The sequence below is a fragment of the Rattus norvegicus genome, chromosome 17 (assembly GCF_021556685.1).
Source record: "Rattus norvegicus strain SHRSP/BbbUtx chromosome 17, alternate assembly SHRSP_T2T, whole genome shotgun sequence".
NCBI lineage: Eukaryota > Metazoa > Chordata > Mammalia > Rodentia > Muridae > Rattus > Rattus norvegicus.
In genome coordinates this window covers 9,054,726-9,060,000 of record NC_141550.1, presented here as the reverse complement: position 1 = coordinate 9,060,000, position 5,275 = coordinate 9,054,726, and positions in this window count along the sequence as shown.

Here is a 5,275-nt window from a genome sequence, read left to right as displayed (position 1 = left end):
CCAGCTAGATCTCTGTGTCACTTGGTGAATAAAAGCTGCTTTTGTGTGACTTTGGATTTCCGTGGTCTGTGCCACATTATTTCTGTGACCTCAGACCCAATGTGCAACGTGTGTGTGTGTGTGTGTGTGTGTGTGTGTGTGTGTGTGTGTGTGTGTGGTGTCACTGTGTGCATGTGGAAGTCAGAGGACAACTTTGGGACTCAGTCCTTTTCTTCCATGTTGTTTTTAGGAACTGAACTCAGATCATCAGGCTTGATGACAAGTGCTTTTACCACTGAGCTATGTCACCTAACCTATTTTTGGTTTTTTGAAACAGTGTGTCATTAATTAGCTACCCTAGTCTGGAACTCTCTATGTGACCACATTGGTGTCCATCTTGAATTGATCCCCTGGCTTCTGCTTCTTAAGTGTCATGATTACAATTGGGTGCTACCGTGTACAACCAAAAATCTAAACCTCATGACAGATATTAGTGGAGAGATGGCTCAGTGGTTAAGAGCACTGACTGCTTTTCCAGAGGTCCTGAGTTCAATTCCCAGCAACCACATGGTGGCTCACAACCATCTGTAATGGGATCTGATGCCCTCTTCTGGTATGTCTGAAGACAGCCACAGTGTGCTCATATAAATAAAATAGAGAAATCTATAAAAACAAGTTATATTCTCATATAACCATATGTCTTTATTGAGGTCAAGATAAGGTGGCCTTTTAAAGAGGACAGAGCTGCCAGCCGTGGTGGTGGCTCGCGCCTTTAATCCCAGCACTCAGGAGGCAGAGGCAGGTGGATTTCTGAGTTGGAGGCCAGCCTAGTCAACAGAATGAGTTCTAGGATAGCCAGGGCTACCCAGAAAAATCCTGTCTTGAAAAGCCAAACAGCAACAACAAGCAAAAGACAGAGCAACCAGTGGCAGGACACAAGGTGAAGGAGAGGATGGTCAGCATTTGACTTAGAGTTCAAGGCTAGCATGAGCCACATACCATAACCCTGCCTCAAAAAACTAAGGTTACAGGATACAGTTCAATGGCCGAGTATGTTGGAGAATGGTTCTGTGCACTGTGTATGTAAATGCTGATTTTAATACCCAGAGATCTGGGTGCAGTCCAGACATGGTATTGTCATCACTGGGAAGCATTTCCTAAGTCAGTCTTTTGTTACAAAAAAAGTCTCTAGTTAAATGACCCTTAATAAAGAATTAATACTAAATGTCAGATTCTGTGGGTTTCTGATGGTTTTTGAAGACTATCTATATAAAGTAAATCTGAATTGTTAAGCTTTGACTGCTCTTAGCTATTTCTATTTGAATATTATAGAAAGCACCTTGGTGTGATTAGATCAGAGTCTACTATAACCATGAGTTCACTATCTGGGTCTTACCTTGCTTTATTTAATCATCGTACTCAGTTTGTAATAGCAATTATTGGAAGGACTCAGCCTTAGCCTCGTATCCTTAAATGAACTTCATAGGCACAATGCCTATCTAAGAATAACAATATAAACTTCAATTTTTGTATCAATATAAGAAATTTATGGGGTTGGGGATTTAGCTCAGTGGTAGAGCGCTTGCCTAGCCCTGGGTTCGGTCCTCAGCTCCAGAAAAAAAGAAAGAAAAAAAAAAGAAATTTATGCCAATGTAAACCTTAAGTCTCCATCAACCTATGAATTCTGGACCAATGTAAAAATTTTAACTTCAATTATAAAGATTTCTACCAATGTAAAATTGCAGCTCTATAATGTTTTGTTTAAGAATAAATTTAGGGGGCTGCAGAGATGGCTCAGCGGTTAAGAGCACCAACTGCTCTTCCAGAGGTCCTGAGTTCAATTCCCAGCAACCACATGGTGGCTCACAACCATCTGTAATGGGATCTGATGCCCTCTTCTGGTGTGTCTGAAGACAGCGGCAGTGTACTCATATAAATAAACATGAATAAATCTTTTTAAAAAGGATAAATTTAGTAATCATCCCATCTATTTCAGAATTATGATCATTTCCAAATTATCCCATAAAATGATTACCTATAATTTATAAGATAACCATAACCAGACACCCAGACCCAAGGTGTCAGAATGACAACTCTCCACAAACTTCTTCCTGCTGAATAGGGGTGATGAAAAATTCTTTAAAGGGGTGGGGAGGAGTAGGAAAATTTTAAATTTTGGCTAGACTTAAGAAAGCTAGCTTAAGCATCTGATACCCAGTCTTTATATGTTTAGAAGGCTCAGGGCTTTACTGAAGTTCTGACTGGATCTGTCTGAAAGGTTAGCTGAAGCGAGGTCGTCTGGAAGCACCAGCTATTCCTGAAGCTGCTTTGGAATCAATTCTCTGGGAACAGCTTCAGGAGGCAGGGGGCTGGAATGGCAAATCACATCAGCGTTCCCAAGGATGAATCTTGCCAGAGTTGTACATTCTACGGTATATGAATCTCATAACCAAAATTCAAGTAAGATATCCATATGGATGGTGCCAGGTGCACAGATCAGTTAGGGATGAATGTTTGCTTCATGCTTGAGCAGGCAAAAGACAAATGTCTTTTTTTTTAAAGATTTATTTATTTTATTTATGCGTGAGTACACTGTAGTTGGTCTTCAGACACTTCAGAAGAGAGCATCCTATTACCATGTGGTTGTTGGGAGTTGAACTCAGGACCTCTGGAAGAGCAGTCAGTACTCTTAACTGCTGAGCCATCTCTCCAGCCCACGATTAATTTTTAACAGTGTGATCAAGACCTACATTTTTACCGTCTGAGATGGGTTAGACTCAATAGCCCCTGCTTTTTGATGTCCAGTTTAAGATGAAAAGCCTCAAAGTGTTCATTCGTCTATGTCTTTAACTTTAGTTAAATTCCCTTCTCCTTACTATATAAGCCTATTTCCAGGCTCTGTTTTTGTCATACAGGCTGAGTAATCCCAGAAATCCCATGTAGATCATGTTGGAAGATCCCGAGAGCTGCCTTGCCGTAGACTTTTAAATTTTCTGTTAAATGCATTTTTCTCATTCCTTCTATTCTCCCTCCCTGCCTTTATTCCCTACATTTGAAATCAAAGGCCTAGATTTCATTTTTTATATATAGATTTATTTTATTTACTATATATAAGCACATTGTCGCTGTCTTCAGACACACCAGAAGAGGACATTGGATCCCATTACAGATGGTTGTGAGCCACCTTGTGGTTGTTGAGAACTGAACTCAGGACCTCTGGAAGAACAGTCAGTGCTCTTAACCCCTGAGAGCCATCTCTCCAGCCCAGCCTGGATTTCTTTATTTCATGTGTACTTAAGAACATTTAAACAATTACCATTATACCCTCTTCCAGCCTTAAAAACAAATCAAATTTTATTGATCGCTGTCTTTTTATTTATTTGCTTGTAGGAAGCAGGCAGTGTCTACCATCTGACTCGTTCTCTGCCTTGGTGAAGCCTGCCTCTTCATAGCAAGGGCTCCCAGCACCCTGATGCCCAAGCTCTCTGGGGTAGCTAGAAAACTTTCAGAAGAGCCCAGGGTAAATCCCCATCGGCAGCTGTGTTTCATTGTTCGAGTTTTGTGGCTTGCGTGGATTCACAAATGAAAACAAACACAAACACACACACACACACACACACACACACACACACACACACACATTTAATGTGCCTAACTAGCTCAATGGTTGGGCACTTCTAAACCTCCCTGCAGTTTCTCCCCTGTAGTTTCTACACTTGATCTTAGCCAAAAGGCCGAGAAGCGATTACCTGATAGTTTCTATAACTGTTGTTATATATAGTTTATAATCTAAGATCCTCTTTTAGACTAAAAGGGGGCAATGTTGGGGAATGTTTTTCAGCACTTTATATTTAAGGACTGATTTCTGTACCCAGAGATCTGAATGTAGTCCAGAACTGTTAATTGTCAATTTTTTTTTCTTCTTTTTTCTTTTTTTTGGAGCTGGGGACCGAACCCAGGGCCTTGCGCTTGCTAGGCAAGCGCTCTACCACTGAGCTAAATCCCCAGCCCTGTTAATTGTCATTTTTATGAAACATTTCCTCACTCAGCATTTTGTGAAACAATGACCTCCAATATCTTCTGATTGGTCAATAAAGAGCTGATCAGGCTAAAACTGGGCAGGAAAGTATAAGGCGCGACTTCCGAATGTTTCAATTGGCCACAGGAGGACTCAACATGAGGAATCAGATGAAGACAGAGATATCAGAGTGAGGCCAAGATGACCAGTAATGCATGTGGTGAGGAAGTTGCAGGCATAATGTCACTGTGCACTGTGTATAAACATTCACCTGTCAATAAAAAAAAGTTTTTGGCCAGTGAGCTGAGGCAGAATTCAAAGGTAAGACACCTGGCAGGGAGAGAGAGAATTCTGGAAATGACACAGGCACATGAGAGTTGCACCTAAACTCTGAGGAGACAGACACATACATCTGAGAAGTAGGTAAATAACCATGTGGTTCTAGAATAGAATAAACTGGATTGTTGAGATATGAGTGAGTGAGGGAACAGAGCCAAAGTTATTGGCTTATATATAAGAAGTTTCAGAGTCATTGTTTCTGGGAACAAATCTTGGGAGGAAAAAACCACAAATCTTGGGAGAAAAAAAAAAAAAAACCTCTTACAGATATATGGCGCCCAACATGGGGCCTAGATGTCAAGCTTAGAAAAGTCCCTAGTAAGAGGCAGTGCAGTGGGGCTGGGGATTTAGCTCAGTAGTAGAGCGCTTGCCTAGACCCTGGGTTCAGTCCCCAGCTCCGAAAAAAAAGAACAAAAAAAAAAAAAAAAAAAGAGGCAGTGCAGTTATATTTCGCACTGAATGTTGGGAAAGTGCTTGCCCAGAATCTGAGACAGAAATCTAAACTTAAAGTTTGGGTGAGAAGAGAAACAACCACACTCCAGATGCAGAGCAGTTTCTTTGTTTTGTTCCTTTAAGAGAGGAAAAAAGCCATAAGAGCAGCTGGGAAAAACAGTTGCTTAGCAACACAGTTTCTCAGGAGGCCAGGTGTGGCTGGCTGCAGAGAAAAAAAATGGCTGAGGAAAAAACACAGAGAGGCTCTTTTAAGAAGCACCTCCCAGGGCTGGAGAGATGACTCAGTGGTTAAGAGCACTGACTGCTCTTCTAGATGTCCTGAGTTCAATTCCCAGCAACCACGTGGCCCATGTGGCCCATCTGTAATGGGATTGAATGCCCTCTTCTTGTGTATCTGAAGACTTACTAAAAGACAGATACACTATACTTATATACATAAAATAAATTAACTTTAAAAAAAGTTTTTTTAACATCCACACCTAACAT